At 42.3% G+C, this 18,434-nt stretch overlaps 1 protein-coding gene across 11 annotated transcripts in view; it reads left to right on the forward strand.

Moving 5' to 3' along the window:
* The window catches only part of PPP6R3 (protein phosphatase 6 regulatory subunit 3), a 135,640-nt gene that overhangs the window by 421 nt on the left and 116,785 nt on the right, over window positions 1–18,434 (forward strand). For 9 of the 11 annotated variants that reach the window (XM_055078757.1, XM_024133318.3, XM_007126915.4 and 6 more), the window contains exon 2: window positions 542–615. The exons of the other annotated variants lie outside the window; for them this stretch is intronic. The gene's annotated coding sequence lies outside the window, so the exon portion shown is untranslated. The remainder of the gene's footprint in view (window positions 1–541; window positions 616–18,434) is intronic. 11 annotated transcript variants of the gene reach the window in all.

Below are 18,434 nucleotides of genomic sequence, written 5' to 3' on the forward strand. Positions count from 1 at the left end.
TCCTGTCAGCCGCGTGCTCGTCTGCCGCTGGCCGCGGGGGGCCCGCCGGGCCGGGCGGCGAACTTTGCGCCCGCGTTGACGTCCGCGGCCTGGCGCGGCGGGCGGCCGGGCGCGCCCCTAACCCAGCCGGGCCCGGCTCCGCTCCGGCCTTCCCGCCCCGAGCTCCGTCCGCTGCCCGCGGGCCCCGGAGCGTGTCAAGTTGAGGCGGTGGCTCGCCGGAGACTCGCGAAGGCCATTGTTGGACTCGGTTCTCCGGGAAACAAGTTCTGTGGGTTTCTGCTCCTTCGCCGCAGAGTCATCGGGATACGCAGAGCCCGGCTCGGAGTGTTTAAATCTCCTTCCGAGCGATTTGCTAACTCCGGTGTTGCGACTCCAGCGCAGACCTGGTCGCGAAAGCCTCCCTGGCGCATAAGCACTAGGGGGGTGGTCCTTCTTTCGGCCGCAAGTACCTCCCTCTTAAAGAAGCCCTCTCGCCGTTCCCTCGGAGGGGCTTCCTCCCGGTCCTGCTTGCCCTGATCACAACTTGGACTCTTGGTTGTAGGTGGACGGAATGAGTCCTTGGAGGTACCTGTGTGTCCTGACGTTTCAACCTCGGAGCTTCGTGTAATTTTCTCGGTACTTCACCATTTTCTCTGTGGGTCGGATAGAGCTTTATGTTTTGCTTTTCTGGGAGGGGCGCTTGGGAGTTGTTTTCTTTCATCCTCACAGCACTTAATGTTAGTTAATGTGGCTGTTTTGTTAATGTGGAGTTGACTGCGATTTTGTCCTCAAGGTCACGTTGTAGGTAGGCAGCAAGTGGGAAAGAGACTCCAGATTTCCAGCCACTGGAAAGTCACCACCTAAGCGGTGGTGGTGGTGGAGCTTTCTTTGCTCTCGGGTTAGACTGCCTGGTTTCAGGTCTCGGCTTCACCACTTTCTAGCCCTGTGACCTTGGGCAGGTTACCCAAACTCCCTGCTTCTGTGATACGGGAATAACAACAGTGTCTGCCTCCTTAAGTTTGTGAGGAGGAAAGGAGTTAATACGTGTAAAGCAGCTAGAAACGGTGCCTGGCACGAAGAATCCGCTTAGTAGTTAGTGGCCATTGTTAATTTAAATTTCATTTTTAAATGTTTAGATGCTATTAGGAAGTCACATGAGTGTTTAAGTCCTGGCTTTTGGTAACTGTCTTCAGAAAGCTCTGTATTTAAGAGTCATTTGGCCTGAGAACCACCCAGGAGAAGGGTGGTTGAAGATTGATTAAATTACAGACTTTTCTGGAGTAATTAGTGGTGGTGCCTCGGAATGGTTTAAGAGATGGTTAAATAAAGAAAAGCCCATTGGGAGCTCAAGTCGGATTCTGTTCCTACCGTACTTTTGGATACTATGTATTGAGTGTGATTGGCCCCCAGTAACTAGAGTTTCTTAGTGTACTCCTGGGTTCTTACTGAGATTTGAAAGGTTGCTGTGTATTGAGATATACTTCAGTGAAGATAGTTTGGGAAATAACTGTTGTCCTGGATGGATGTTTTGCATTTCAGTGTGTTTGATCAGAGTCTAGAGTAACAAAACGCCATGCACTCACTCAGACATATACTCACAGTCTTTGGATTCCTGCCTCGTGCTCTTCTCCCTGGTACTTGAAACCATGCTTGCCTTTCTGCTGGAATTACTTGCTTGGGCCCTGGCTTGCTTTGTTGCACTAGGGAAGTGTTATTTTGATAGACTTGGTCTTAAGTACAGATGAGCATCTCGCTGGTTTAACTTACTGAGGAACAGGAAGAAGATTGTTTTAGATTAGAAAACTAGCTTTTGTGTAAAGTATAGCAAAACAAAAACTTGCTGGTTTCAATTAACTGCTTGGGAATTTGAGGATCAGACCATAACTGGACAGAAAATGAATAGTGATAAAATTAAGGCTTGACAGGGTGAGGTTTGCTTAGCCTCTTTAAAGTAAATTTTTGCATTGATTTGGTACAAAGATAGTGTGCTTGTTACAGGTGAGCCATCTTCCTTAAAACAGTATTCGTCAGGATTGGAATTTAGTTTGCTTCTTTGATAAACTTGTATCTTGGGGTTTTATGATTTGGATATTTGAGAGGCAGCCTGAGTGTGTATATTGGTCTAAAATTTTACAATGCCTTATTACCCTTAAGAAGAATGATAACGAAGTTCTTCTAACCGTCCGCTCAACTAAAACTCAGCTCTGAGTTTATTTCATAAAAAGCACAAGAGGCTGTGGTTGCTCCTCCTCATAAGTCAAGATCTGAGCCCTGGTGTGAGCCGAGGATTAGCTACTTTTTCTTAGGTGAGATGGATAGAAAAAAAATAGACCTGGCCTCTTGGCTTTAAGAAGCTTTCTTATCTCTTCCCTTTCTTAAGAGAACCTCAAATGGTTGGTTTTTGATTTACTCTAGATCAGTGGTTCTCAACTGGAGGAGGATTTTGCCCCAAAGAAACGTTTGGCAATGTCTGGAGACGTTTTTGCTTGTCACATCTGTGGGGTTGGGCAGTGTACTATTGACTTCTAGAGGGTAGAGACCAGGGATGCTGCTAAACATCCTATGATGCACAAGATGGCAACCCTCTCCCCCCAATAAAAAATTATCCAGCCCCAAGTATCAGTGGTGCTGAGGTTGAGAGACCGTGCTCTAGATAGATGGCCTAATCTGGCTTGCATTGGAATCATTTGGGATACTTTTTAAGACCATGGGTGATGAACCCCACCTCTAGAAATGTGTGGTGAGAGTGAGAATATGTTTTTTAAAGCTCCTCAAGTAGTACTGAAGTGCAGCTAGGTTTTGGAACCACTCTTCTAGACCACAGATTTTAGGAACTGCTTGTGTGTCAAGGAATTCTTTGTGTCATCTGTGAGCTCTACCTATACCTAGATCCTACCTTGGACATTACTTAGTGGGGAAAGATGGTGTACGTACGTTATTTTCAGGTGCTGAACTTTAAAGGAGACTGAACTTTAAAAAAATTTTTTAAGTGAATTTATTTTATAAAATAATTGAGAAACTTTTTTTTTTTTCTGTTGCTTCATGAGAATCTATTGCCATAGCTGAAACTTAGTGCTCTCAGGTGTTTAGGATTGTTTGTGCTTATGCTAAATAACCTTATCCTACTGTGAGTTTTGAGTTTTGTATCTTTTGCCCTCATCCTGTCAGTCAGCTGTCAGTTCTGTTTTTAGATGCCAGCTTCATTGTTATCTTTTTTTTTTTTTTTTTTTTTTTTTTTAAATGAAAGCCTATATCCAGAGAGTTAGCCTTGGATTGATTTGCCAGTTCTGCCGTTTGAAGGCAAGAGAGAGGCACACTCTCTGCTTATTGTTTAACACAGTGACCCTTGCTTGCCAGCAAAGGGGGATTGCCTGTGCCCTGGACTCTGACCCAAGTGGGTGAATATTTTTCCTCCTGGGGAGGTGAGGTACAGTAGAAGAGAGACCGGCAGAGATCCTTTTCTCACACACACTTAGAATACGGATGATCTAGTTTATTGAGCGGAAGAATGTTCGTATAAAAATTGTACAGATTTTCACCAACTGAATGTTAAAATCTCGACATATAAAAGGGAGGAGATCAGGGAGGCACTTTCTAATCCTTCATCCTGAAATCAGGCCTATGGCTATGCTGAGAATGACAAGTGACCACTCCCCCTGTCTACTTCTTCTAATCTTCATTTATTTGATCAGCAAATATATTGAATCCTTACTCTGTCAGGAACTGTTTTAGGGATTCAGTCACGAACAGGCATTTAAGGACTTGGAGTCTATGGGGAGAGGCAGCATTGACAAAAGAGATGTCCTTTTGGCTGTGAGGCCGGAGAACACAGCTTGTTAGACTTGTATGTGGTGTAAATAGCAGACTCTTAATGAGAGGCCCTAGAGACTTGAGAGGAAGGAGCTTGTGTTTGCTGGTTGGGTGGCTGAGATTGCCAGAAGTCTCTTGCCAAAAAATAAAATAGTTACACCTTTGTTTCTCATATGTATTGAATAGTTACTTCCACTTTCCTCCTTGGTTTGATGTGTCTAAGCAGTGCCACTCTTCCCATGCTGGTGAAGCTGCTTTGCGGTGACAAATAGGATTGACCTGTATTGCCTTTTGCTCCATAGGTGTTGGTTGCAACATCTTGATCAAACTTGAAACACTGACTGTTCCCATACTGATCAGAGGCTTGGTGTAGGTTCATGCTAAACATCTTGAGCATCCTTGAAATCCATGGTGCTTCCAGTGGGAATGGGTTTTTTTCTGCTGCAGTCTGGATTGAGGTTGGCTGTAGATTTGACTTTGGCTTACATTTAGTTGCCACGGAAACCCCCTTTCCTTCTCCCTCCCTCCCTCCCCCTTTATTTTTCTTTACTGGGCGGGGTGAGTGAGTTACTAGTCAATGCCCAGTTTGTTTCAGGTTTTGAATGATTATGGACCGACATCTGGGTACCAGGTAGATTGGCTAGACGGTAAAGAAGCAAGCAAAAGGGAATCTTGGCAGTACTTGAAAGGCTTCTTAACCTTAACTGGGACATTTTTGTGTCACAGACTTTGCAAAGATCTGGGGTTACTCTGAGTAGAGGAGGTTTACTACTCACTTCTGCTGGCTAGTGTTGATCTACTTTAAGTATTAAGTATTAGTGAAGACTACACAATCGACTGATTTTATACAAATAAAGTTTGATAGGTTCTGAACATCTTTTTACTGATATAAGGAGACTCTGATTTTGTACTTCTCAGCAACTCTGTTGAAAACTAGGGTATTATTAATTCCAAAGTATCTTACAGCGGGAATATGTATTGACTTGGAATGGTTTGTGTACCCCAGAGGCTGACTGCCCTGAAATCTGGTGGCCCAAAGGAAAGATGAATGAGGTTGTTTTTTGAAACATTAGGGAGCCGAACTAAAAAGGCAGCAATAAATAAATAAATAAGTAAAAGCAAGCAAGCCTGCAGAAGTAAAAGTATGACTGAATGTTGAGTCAGTCTTGGAGAAAGCTGTGTGGGATTGCTATTGGGAGCCTGGATTCCCTGGACCTGGATGGTTGGTGTCAACAGTAATGCGACACACTGACGAGGAGAGAAAGGGGAGCTTGCCTGAGAACGCATGGCCCTCTGAGAGCCTGTCAGGGTGAGTAAGGCAGCAGTTACACTAGCCACTAAGGCACACTCCGGGGTGGCCTCCTCTATCCCGTAAGGCTCACTGTAGTCAGTAGACATTGGCTGGACCTTGGTGAAATCTGGGCTTTTAGTCGCCAGATGAAGCAGTGGTGGGAGGAACATTGACAAGTTTTGACTTGAGTGGCTGTTTGGGGCTTCCTTTCATGAGAATCACGGTTTTGGAGGTCATTGATTATTAGAGAAAAATTTAGGTCATGCTGGAAAATGGACCTATAGGCAGCAGAGAAATCTCAGTTCCTGGGTGATTCCTTAGGGTTTCGGTGGCCCCAATAGACCATAATTTCAGTGTCATTTGTTTAAACAATAACATCATAGCTGGAACTCACTGCGAGTTAAGAATAAACACAACATCGTAAATCATGTATACTCCAATAAAAATTTACAGAAAAAAGAATAAATGGTTAACTTCTGAGTTGGTGTTTTGTTCGTTGTTGTTGTTTGTTTTTTAGTGGTAGTACATATCTGTTTTTCTCATTGTAGTAGATGAGGGAGTGTAGTGTCTCCTGGTTTACTTTTGTTGACATAGAGATACGTAGGGTTTCTGTTGCCTCTGGACAGTGGGCAGGTCACATCTGCTTCTGTTGCCTGCGATGAGACCCAGTCCCTCTGATTAAACAATACTGTTTGAATCACCCCCTTCCTCCCTTTCCGCTGTGGACCTCTCATCCTTGATTTATTATACTCTTAGATGGATACAGCTATGTATTTGGCACCTATCATAGCGATAGTATTTTAAGCTAAGGAAGTTTTCACAGATTAATATCTGTTCTCTGTTCTCAATTCAGAGTGTCTTGTGGAGGTCAAGAGTGCACAGGACCTAAAATAGCTGACTTTGAGTTCTGGCTTCCACAGTCTTCCAGCTGTGTAATCATAATGTTAGATGACATCTCTGTTCCTTCGTTTCCTGTTTGTGAAATGAATATTAAATGTAAACGAACTAGCACAATGCCTAGTACACAGTAATACTTGTTTTAATATTACTGTTTTCAGTCTTCTTCCTAATAACAATAGAAATAAGTTCAGAGATGACTACTATAAGTTGCAGTGAAATGCCCTGAAGAAGTGAAATGGAATATTATGGCATCATAGAGGACCTTCGAGGTCTAACTAGCTGCTCTGGGGAAGTATAGGGTGATGGCGAAGTGGGTCAGGGCAGGTTGTAGAGTTAGGTGGTAGTGTTGTTGTCTTCTTTTTCCCCCCAAATTTGGATTATGTTATACAGATTTTATTTGCTAAAATGTGATAATATTTTCTTACTGGGGTGGGAGTAGAGATCATAAATTTGAGGTTTTGCACTTTGCTTTCTAAAATATTCATCTTTAAAATCTCTCTGGCACTTTAAGACAGTTTGCTTTGGAATCCCTCGTGTTATGTGGAACCATATTTTTTCGGTGTACTGTGCTCTTGGAGATAATCACACATGTCTTGAAGGATCAATGTTTTGTTTTCGTTTTTGTTTTGAACTTTATTTATTTGGCCGTGCCACGAGGCATGCGGGATCTAGTTCCCTAAGCAGGGATCGAATGCGTGCCCCCTGCAGTGGAAGCTCATATAGCCTTAATCACTGGACCGCCAGGGAAGTCCTTGAGAGATCAGTGTTTTTTAACAGAAGCTTGGCTCTTTTAAATTTTGCTTTCGGTTTCTTTTCAAATTTCACATTATAACCAGACAACTCTTTTCTGTAAAGGGCCAGTTAGTAAATATGTTAGGCTTTGTTGGCTATATGGTCTCTGTAACTACTCGATTCTGCTGCTGCGGTGTAAAAGCAGCCACAGTCAACATGAAACACATGAAGGTGGCTGTCTTCTAGTAGAGTTTTATTTACAAAAACAGGTGGTGGGCTGAATTTGACCTTGCTCGAACCTATTTTTTGTTTCAATTTTTAATGAGATTATATGTTCAAAGAGTATATGTCAGCATGTGCACAGATATTAAATGTTAAAACTACCAAGTGTGCACCCACTGACCAGCTTAAGAAATAGAATGTTGCCACTACCTTTGGCTTCCTGTATGACCTCCCCAAAGCAAGGGCTGCCCTGCATCTATCATTTTCTTGGTTTACTTTATGGTGTTACCATCTGTGAATGTATCCTTATATAATATAACTTAATTTTTGCATGTCTTTATATAAATGGAATCATTTTGTTCTGTAACTCACCCCCTCCCCTCTTACTGTTTTTGAGACTCATTTATTCAGACGTTTGAGTACTTATGTCTTAGGCGCTAAGACATACGTTCTGATGCTGGCTATATTAGCAGTGAGCAAAAATTGTCCCTGTCCTCTGGAACTTACCTGTTGGTGGAGAAAGACAGTTAAAGACAGAAAGTCAAAGACGCAGTAGTCATGTGGTGATACAGGTGGGTGGGGGCTGTTTGCAGATTGAAATAAGGTGGTCAGGAGGGGCCTTCCTGAGACCTCTGAACACAGGAGGTGAGGCAGGGAGCCACGTGGCTACGGGTGGGGGTGGGGTGAGGGCAGTCTCACAGGCAGAGTCCGGTGCACTTGAGGTGCTAAGAAGGGTTGTACCTGCTGTGTTGGAGAGACGGTAGAGAGCCTGGCAGGAGAGGAAGTCGGGGGTGGGGGGTGGGGGCGGGAGCCAGTCACACAGGCCATTGTTGGGATTTTGTCTGTTTCTCTGAATGAGATGGGAAGTATTGTAGTGTTTTGAGCAGGGGTGTGATATGAGATCTGATTTATGTTTTTAAAAGGTTCCCCTGAAACCGTGTTAAGAATAGCTGCCCCTCTGCTGCCCAGGATCCAACAGAACAATAATGGCAGCTTGGACTGATGGGGCACAAGGGTGGAAGTGAGGAGTGGTTGGATTCTGGGTGCATCTTGAAGGTCGGGCCGACAGGCTTTGTTGACAGATTGAATATAGCTGAGAGAGCGGAGTGAAGGTGATACTGACCAGGGGTTTTTGCTTGCAGTCAAGATGGTGGGAGGTGCAAGTTTGGAAGTAAGATCAAGAGCTGGGGTCTGGGCCTGTTGCATTTGTGACGGTCTTTGAGAGCCGACTGGAGGCACATAGGGTTACAGGCGTTCGGAGTTGAGGGGAGAGGTCTGGGCTGAGGATAGACATCTGAGAGTTGTCAGTGTTTTGATGACCCTTAAAAGTCCTGACGTTGAGTGAGCACACTGATGAATGAGGGCCGAGGCAGCAAGGAAAATGGGGACAGGCAGTGTCCGAGGTAGAGGAGAACCAGGTGGGCCTTGCATCTTTGAAGACGGGGTGTGGGGGGGGGAGGTGTCATCGGGGGGGAGGGAGTGAGAACCCACGCCCAGTGCTCCTGCTGTGCCCTCAGGTGAAATGAGGGCCCAGACTTGTCCTGTGGCTTTGGTGGCACATGAGTCACTGATGACCTTGACAAGAGCAGTCCCCACACGTGGTGCAGGAAGCGCCTGGAAGGGAGGGTTCACGAGGGATTGAGAGAAGAGGAGGGCAAGTGGAGAAAGCCCTTTTGTGGGCACTTGCCGCCGTGCTAAAGGGAGAGTTGGGGCCCTGAGAAAGTTTGGTTGAGATGGCTGAAATTACCGCATTTTTGTACTGTTGGTGGGAAATGGTTCCCACCAACAGAATGAACACCTTGATGAAGCGGGAGAGGGGACATTTGCTGGGAATGGGCCCATGTGGAGTGCCCGTATGCTCTTCATTGGTGAGATGAGGGAGAGCATAGTAGGGGAGCCGGCATGGTGGGAGCAGGGCCGTTTTCTTCTTTCTTTTTTTCTCCATGAAATAGGGGGAGTTATCAGTGAAAATGAGGGTGAGTAGGGGGCCGGTGGGGTGTGAGGAGAGAGGAGAAGGTATGCAGTATTCTATGGGAAAGTAAGAATGTGAATGGACTAGCCATGTGGAATGGCCTCCTGAGGGGAGCCGTCCTTGGTTTAAAGTGAAAAAAGCAGTTGTGTTCTTTTTCCTGGGAGCAGAGTAGGCAGTGTTGCAGTTGTGTTGGAGTTGTGGTTTACCCAAGCAAAAGTGGCAAAGCAGGAGAAGGTCAAGGGAGTCATTATAATGGTGAGGTATGGACTTGAAGCTGGGAAGGGAGGGAAGTGAGACCATGCAGATAATGAGTTTTGTCTACATTGATGTGTGTAGGTATAGTTTATTCCTTTTCACTTCTGTGTTCTATTTCAGACTGAATATCTCATTTTATTCTCTGTCCTATCATTGTAGGATAGGATTGTTTCCACTAAAGAAACAACAAGGCTTTGAACAAGTACAAAAGCATTTCTCCAAGGTATCAAGCCTTGGAGAGAACTAGAATTGCAGGGTAGTGGGACCTGTACAGCTTTAACTTTAGTTAAAAATAGTTGAACCAGTTTACCCTCCTACCAGCACTGTTCTGCATCCTTGCCAACTCTTGGTATTGTCAAACTTTTTTGTATTTGCCAGATTGGTGGGTGTGAACTTACATCTCATTTTTTAATTAATAGCTTTAATGAGATGTAATTCACATATTACAGTTTACCCATTTAAAGTGTACAATTTAATAGGTTTTAGTATATTCACAGAACTGTGTAATGATCACCACAATCTAATGTTAGAACATTTCATCATCCTGAAAAGAAACCTTGTACCCATTAGCAGTTACTCTCCATTCCCACCTAACCTCTAGGCAACCACTAATGGACTTGCTGTGGATTTGCCTGTTCTGGACATTTCATGTAAATGGAATCATACAGTATGTGGACTTTTGCGACTAGCTTCTTCCACTTAGCATGTTTTCAAGGTTTATCCATGTGGTAGCATATTTCAGTGTCAGTGCTTTGTTGCACTTGATTGCTGAATAACGTTCCATTGTATGGACATACCACATGTTATTTATCCATTCATCAGTTGGTGCATGTTTGGGTTGTTTCCACTTTTTGACTGTTAAGAACAGTACTGCTGTGAGCATTTGTGTATAAGTCTTTGGAGGGGCATAGGTATTTATTTCTCTTGGTGTATATACTAAGGAGTGGAATTGTTGGGTAATGTAACTGTGTTTAACATTTTGAAGACCTACCACACTGTTTTCCAAAGTGACTGTACCATACTATATTCTCACCAACACTGTATCAGGGTTCTAATTTCTCCATGTCCTCACCAACATACATTATTTTCCCTTTAAAAAAAAAATTATTGGGCTTCCCTGGTGGCGCAGTGGTTGCGCGTCCGCCTGCCGATGCAGGGGAGCCGGGTTCGCGCCCCGGTCTGGGAGGATCCCACGTGCCGCGGAGCGGCTGGGCCCGTGGGCCATGGCCGCTGGGCCTGCGCGTCCGGAGCCTGTGCTCCGCGGCGGGAGAGGCCGCAGCGGAGGCAGGCCCGCATACCACAAAAAAAAAAAAAAAAAAAAAAATTATTGCCATGCTAGTGAAGTGTGGTATCTCATTGTGATTTTGCCTTTCCTGAATGACTAATGCTGTTGAGCATCTTTTCATGTCCTTATTGGCTGTTTGTATATCTTCTTTAGAGGAACGTCTATTCAAGTAATTCTTTGGCCATTTTTATTAATTCATTTATTTCTGCATGGTTTTGGTGTTTTTTTTTTTTTTTTTTTTGCGGTATGCGGGCCTCTCACTGTTGTGGCCTCTCCCGTTGTGGAGCACAGGCTCTGGATGCACAGGCTCAGTGGCCATGGCTCACGGGCCTAGCCGCTCCGCGGCATGTGGGATCTTCCCGGACCGGGGGACGAACCCGTGTCCCCTGCATCGGCAGGCGGACTCTCAACCACTGTGCCACCAGGGAAGCCCTGCATGGTTTTAATGTTCTTCTTTCATGTTACTACTGAAGTTGAGCATTTTTTTGGCTATTTGGATTTCTTCTTTTGTGAAATATCTGTTTGTCTTATTTTTTTCCTCTTGAGTTGTTTGGTTTTTCTTATTTGTAGGAATTCTTATATATTCTGATTTTTATTAATGATTTGTGTGACAAATATCCTTTCCCAGTTTGTGACCTGTCTCTTTACTGTGCTTATGGGATTTTTTTAAAAAGTGTTTTTTGAAAGCATGTAATAAAAGGGCAAAAATGGATCTTAATATCTCCTAATCTTTTCTTCTAGCCCTCATACTACCCAAGTAGAAGAGGAAATAGATTTTCTGGTTTATAGGTAGTTGTCTTTTAAAAAGTTTTATGTTTTTTTCTTTCTACAAGTCTTGAATTTTTTTTTGTTGTTGTTGTTAGATTTGTTCTTTGGTTACTTTATAGTTTTTGTTGCTGTTGTAAATTTTTTTTAAGTTAAAAATTTCTGTTTGCTGGTAAATGGAAATGCAGATGACTTTATATGTGACTCATATTCATTAACTTCTCTAACTTAATAATTTGCTTGTGGACCCTTGGGGGTTTTTATGTGTATAATCATCTAATCTTTGAATAATGACAGTTCATTTCTTTCCAGTCCTTTTACTTTTTATATCTTAGCTCTAGTCTTAACTGCACTGCTTCATGGCAACCATCATCAGTGGGGAATATAAATGGTAATGGCGGGCATCCTTGTCATATTCCCGGTTTTAAGGGAAATGCTTTTATCTTTCACCATTAAGTGTGTGGATACTTTTTTTTTCCTTTAACAGGTTGAGGAAGATTTCTTCAATCTTAGTTTATGGAGAAATTAAAAAAAAAACACAAGGGGGCATTGCTTTTAATTGAATGCATTTTCTACATCTATTGCGATGATATTACAGTTTTTCTCCTTTAATCTAGTAATATGAAAAATTGCTCTAAAAGGTAATATTGGAATTAATTTCACGTTTCTGGGATAAATCCACCTCAATCATGACATATTCTTTTTTTAAAAAAATTGTTTTTTTGTTTCGTTTTTGGCATGTATTTTTTTTTGACCTTGCCACTTGGCTTGCAGGATCTTAGTTCCTTGACCAGGGATTGAACCTGGGCCCCAACAGTGAAAGTGCTGAGTTCTAACCACTGGACCACCAGGGAATTCCCTTAGATGTATATATTTTTTTTCTTGCTAATATCTTAGGATTTATGTATCTATGTTCATTGGTAAGATCTCTAATTTTCCTTTTTTTGTATCAGCTCTATGAGCTTTGCTATCAAGGGTATTCTCAGTCTAATAAAATAAGCTGTAGTGTTTTCCCCTTTTTTTTCTCTTAGAGAGTTTGTATGTAAAATTGGAATTATCTGTTCTTTTATTTTGATAAAACTTGCCTGTAAAACCATCAGGGCCTGGTGTTTTCTCTCTGAATTTAAAAATTACTGGCTTGGTTGCTTTAATATTTATAGGATCATTAGAGTCTTTTTCTTGAGTCACATTTGGTAATTTACATTTTTCTAAAACATTTATTTTGTCTGTGTTTTCAAATATATTGGCAGAAAATTATAATCTCTTATCTTTTGATTCTGCCTGATTTGTAATTAATTACTAATATTTAATTTCTTAAACAGGATTCTTAGCTTATTAATTTTCAGGTCTTTTGTATACATATATATGTAAATAAAGTAGTAACTACCCTTTAAATACTACTTTAGCTCCAATTCAGTAGTGTTGTGTTTTTTTGTTTTTTTGTTTTTTTGTTTTTTGGCGGTACGCGGGCCTCTCACCGTTGTGGCCTCTCCCGTTGCGGAGGACAGGCTCCGGACGCGCAGGCTCAGCGGCCATGGCTCACGGGCCTAGCCGCTCCGCGGCATGTGGGATCTTCCCGGACCGGGGCACGAACCCGTGTCCCCTGCATCGGCAGGCGGACCCCCAACCACTGCGCCACCAGGGAAGCCCCAATTCAGTAGTTTTGCTATGCAAAAATTTTATCTTTTAGTTCTGAATATATTCACATTTTCATTTTGATTTCTTCTTTGACTTAGAAATTTAGAAAGTGTATTGAAAAATGTTGATATATTGATATACATTTTATTTATTTATTTATGGCTGCATTGGGTCTTCATTGCTGTGCGCGGGCTTTCTCTAGTTGCATCGAGTGGGGGCTACTCTTCGTTGTGGTGCGCGGGCTTCTCATTGCGGTGGCTTCTCTTGTAGCAGAGTATGGGCTCTAGGCACACGGGCTTCAGTAGTTGTGGCACATGGACTTAGTTGCTCCACGGCATGTGGGATCTTCTCGGACCAGGGCTCGAACCCATGTCCCCTGCGTTGGCAGGTGGATTCTTAACCACTGTGTCACCAGGGAAGCCCTGTATCTTTTACTCTTTGTTATTGATTGCTAACATACATTGTGCTAATAAAATGTGGTCCAGTGTGATTTTGATTGTTTGAAATTTGTTGAGGCTGTTCTAATGGTGTCTAGTTGCTGGCAAATTTTTATCAGTTTTCCACGTGCGTTTAAAAAGAATGTGTTTCCAATTTTAAGGTCACGTTTTCCCATGTCTGTTGGATGAAACACATTAATTGAATTCACATTCAAACTAGTGTCCTTAACTAATACTGTCTGCTTGTTCCATCAGTTACAGAGAGGGGTGTTGTTAAAATCCCATTGTGATGGAACATATGTCAAATTCCTATAGTTCTCTCAATTTTTGCTTTCTATCTATAAGTTTAGAATTGCTAAGTTTCCAGTGACTTGCACAGTTTGTCATTCCGTAACGAATCTTTGTTTCTAGGAACATTTTTTCCACTAAAATATATTTTGTCAGATATTGGCATAGCTGTACCAAGGGACTTTAATGTTTGCTTGGTATATATTTTTCTGCCCTTTAACTATCAAGTTTTGGTGCCCTTAATGTTTTAGGAGTGCCCTTTGAAAGCAGCAGACAGCTAGATTGCATTTTTATAATTTGACTTTAAGCTGGTTAGTCTATTTACATTAGTTGTGATTGAAATATTTGGTTTATTTCTACTTTCGTATTTTGTGCTCTCTAATTGGGCTTTTTTTCTGTTCTTTTCCTTTTCTTGCCTATATATTGTGGGATTTTTTTTCCTTCATTCTTGTCTACCCTTTTTACCTACACCCAGTAAGAGATAAGACACTTCTTTTCTTGGTGATCTTAGACATTTCATATTTAACTTAAGGCCTAAAGTTAATTGATCTCTCTGCCCTTATAAGAACTTTTGAATGCTTTTAGTCCCAATTTATATGCAGCTATTGCCTAATTAGATTAGAATTAGAAGTGAGCTGTCATTTGTTCCTTATCCAGGAATTTGAGGTATTCTGTGCCTAAAGTGCTCTTCATGTTGGCCAGTCCAGCAGATAATGTTTAGTCGTTTTTAATTTTTAGATTGCTGGTATTACCTTTTATTTTGGATTGCTCTTTTGGTGTCTTGCTACTTTTGAATAATCATGTACCACATATTGTTTTGGATATGTGTCAATCAGTATTCAAAAAACTTTAAGAATTGCAAGTAATACAGGCTGTTCATTTAAAAAAAATTTGTTTTCATTTTTATTCTTTGGCTGTGTTGGGTCTTCGTTGCTGTGCGCAGGCTTTCTCTAGTTGTGGCGAGCAGGCTCTAGAGCGCAGGCTCAGTTGTTGTGGCGCACGGGCTCTAGAGCGCAGGCTCAGTTGTTGTGGCGCACGGGCTCTAGAGCGCAGGCTCAGTTGTTGTGGCGCACGGGCTCTAGAGCGCAGGCTCAGTTGTTGTGGCGCACGGGCTCTAGAGCGCAGGCTCAGTTGTTGTGGCGCACGGGCTCTAGAGCGCAGGCTCAGTTGTTGTGGCGCACGGGCTCTAGAGCGCAGGCTCAGTTGTTGTGGCGCACGGGCTCTAGAGCGCAGGCTCAGTTGTTGTGGCGCACGGGCTCTAGAGCGCAGGCTCAGTTGTGGCGCACGGGCTTAGTTGCTCTGCGGCATGTGGGATCTTCCCCGACCAGGGCTCAAACCTGTGTCCCCTGCATTGGCAGGCGGATTCTTAACCACTGCGCCACCAGGGAAGTCCCAAGGATGTTCATTTTGTTAAGAGCTGGCAAATGTGATTGTTTTTCCCTCCTTTAAATGGAGTGTTCCTATGTCAATAAGGAATTTCTTAAAGATTTTCTGGTCCTTCACATTAATTAGCTCATTTTTATATCCAGAAATGGAAAAGATTTCAAGACTAGTTACCTTTTTAAAATGGGATCATTTGATTGCTAGGAAACGTTTATGTGAACTTTAAATGTGACTCTGGCCAAGTATAGAACACCAAAAACAATCTGGAAAAGGGATGTGGATCAAAATAGATTATGAGCTGAATCTGTCTTTGCGAAAGGAAAAGAGTAGAGTTCAGCATTTATAATATGTGGCCTATCCTGAGGGAGAGGGGGGATGGTTTTATACTTATTTCTTTATATTAAGTCTTTTCTTACTCTGACTAACAAATTAAAAGAGGCAAGGAGGAACATACTAGCATAGGCTGGGCTGGGTTGGAGCTCACTTTGTGACAGTGTGGTTAGCAAGACTTGTAACTTGAGGAGAGTTAGGGGGTTTGGTGCCAGTGCTGCTGATCCCAGGAGTAAAGAGTTAATAACTACTTTTAGTCCTATCCCAGTAATTTTCAGTGAGGCCAAGGAGCTTGAAATGGATAGGTATTATAACTATTGTTTTCATCAAATTTCAAAAAATAGAGTTTGATAATCTTCCAGGGCAACGAGGAAAGAATGAGAAAGAGTTGTAGGGGGCACAGGGTAGAGAGAGAGAGAGCTGGTTTAGCAGAATTGTTGTGAGGATTAAAGTTAAACATTATTGGGCATGTTTATGTTTATCCCCTGAAAAAAGTAGAGTCCATTCCTGCCATTTACCGTATTGTCAGGCTTCAAGTTTTGCAGTTTTTGGCATCAGTGACTGCTGAATTGCCTCTTGATTAGTGTAAACCTTCAGCAGCCTGCCCTTGCTTATGTACCTGCCTTACACTGGGTAGATGCAATTGTCTCTTCCTGTTTTGTTTGCCAGTGCCTGTTATTACGGTTGTCCCTTGTGCTTGATTCATTACTTGCATATTTTAACTCTTTTCACCTTAAGATGAGTGTAGGATGTTCATCTCTTATATGAAGAAGGAACCTCTGGGAGGGAGGGAGGACGTCTAGCCAGAATGATTTCGGGAAAGGGTTGTTAAGTTGATGAGAACTGGAGTTGGAATCTTGGTTTGACTACTGAACTAGCTCTCTGACTTTGGGCAGATTATTTCACTTTCTGAGCCCCAGCTTCTTCCTATATAAAATGGAAGTAATATTAAAGTTCTCCTCCCTTTTCCGTAGAAGATAACTTTGGGTAATTTGAATTTGTAGGGTTTTTTTTTTCCCTTGCAAGTGTATTCATGTAGAAGTCATAAACTTTCACAGAACAAGTGATTAAGGCTATGCTTACTTTGTTAATGGTTAATATTTTATGAACTCTTTCACTGGCTTTGGTTTTGAAATCTTGACTGGTAGTAGGATATTGTGATATTTTCTTTTTTACTCTGTTGCCGTTTTTCTGTTTAGAATAGAAGCCTTAGTTTAAAAAAATTAGTCAACGCATGATTATATTTGCTTTGAAAAAAAGTACAAATAGGTAAGACTAAAATCTCTTCTGCTCACCTTCTCCCAATTCTTTTCTGTCTTCTGCTGTTAATAGTTTTGTCTCTATTTTTTTATGTGTTTGTATTACTTGTATATGTGCTTCTAGAAACTATGCAGTGTTAGGCATACACCTTTTTTTCTTATCATTCATCACTTTTCATTGAGTCCCATGCAGTACACAGAGATCTGCCTTCTTTTTAGTTACTGGTATACTTTAAGGCCATTTCCCATTTCAGTGGGCTTTAGATTTTTATTTTTAATCACAAACAAATTTGGGTTGCTTTTATTTATTTATTTTTAAATATAAATTTATTTATTTTTGGCTACGTTGGGTCTTCATTGCTGTGCGCGGGCTTTCTCTAGTTGCGGTGAGCGGGGGCTACTCTTTGTTGCTGTGCACCAGCTTCTCATTGCGGTGGCTTCTTTTTTGCCAAGCACAGGCTCTAGGCACACGGGCTTCAGTAGTTGGGGCACGTGGGCTCAGTAGTTGTGGCTCGCGGGATTCAGTAGTTGTGGCACACAAGCTCAGCAGTTGTGGCTCACGGGCTCTAGAGTGCAGGCTCAGTTGTTGTGGTGCACGGGCTCTAGAGCGCAGGCTCAGTAGTTGTGGCACACGGGCTTCATTGCTCCGCGGCATGCGGGATCTTCCCGGACCAGGGCTTGAACTCATGTCCCCTGCATTGGCAGGCGGATTCTTAACCACTGCGCCACCAGGGAAGCTCTGGCTTGCTTTTAGTTTGTTACAATAAAGCACTTTGTTCTTAGAAGCTTTTAGAAGTTTAGTGTTTGGTACAGAAATAGGTAAAATGCTAAATTATAAGCTGGATTCTTTGCTTTTTATCTTTATGTACAAAGTAGAACTGTTAAGCAGTGGAAGGAAACCTTTTTTTAGAAAGCTTTTCTATTTATCTCCTTTTCAAATGATGTATAACATATATGACGTTCTTAAGCTCTGCTATAAATGAACAGTGATTTAGCAAATCTTTTCTTTCTTGTTGTAGAATATGCATAACACACATTTACATTTAACCATTTTTTAAAATTAATAAACTTTATTTCATAAAGCAGTTTTAGGTTCACAGCAGAATTGAGGCAGAAGTACAGAGCCAGAAGCCTATATACTCCTTGTCTCCCCACGCGCCCCCCTCCAACCTCCATGAACCTACGTTGACACAGCATTATCACCCAAAGTCCGCACGTTACATTAGGTTCACTCTTAATGTTGTATATTCTGTGGGTTTAGACAAATGTGTGATGGCATGTATCCACCATTGTAGTAGTCTGTAGAACAGTTTCACTACCCTAAAAATCCTCTGTGCTTTGCCTGTTCATCCCTGCCTCAGACTTAACCCCTAACAACCACTAATCTTTTTTTTCTTTCTTAATATTATATAATGAAAACAGGTGTATTTATAACTGCAGCATACTTCATAAAATCATTATTCACTGAAAATAGACAAATGTTTACAAAGAACATTTAACTTAAATTTCATAGTTGCTTATAAAATGGCACTTGAAAGAGTGACCTGTATAAGGAAATAAGAGTCTTGTCAAGAGACAATAAACTATAAATATAAAATATACCACAATGTTAAAGACCTCAGTGTTCTATAAGAAAATCAATAAATATAACTTAATCTTTCTGGGGGGAAAGGTATTTAGCATTACAAATTTAAAATACAGATTTTAGGGCTTCCCTGGTGGCGCAGCGGTTGTGCGTCCGCCTGCCGATGCAGGGGAAACCGGGTTCGCGCCCCGGTCTGGGAGGATCCCACGTGCCGCGGAGCGGCTGGGCCCGTGAGCCATGGCCGCTGAGCCTGCGCGTCCGGAGCCTGTCCTCCGCGACGGGAGAGGCCACAGCAGAGGGAGG

This window comes from Physeter macrocephalus, chromosome 16 (genome assembly GCF_002837175.3).
Source record: "Physeter macrocephalus isolate SW-GA chromosome 16, ASM283717v5, whole genome shotgun sequence".
Lineage (NCBI taxonomy): Eukaryota > Metazoa > Chordata > Mammalia > Artiodactyla > Physeteridae > Physeter > Physeter macrocephalus.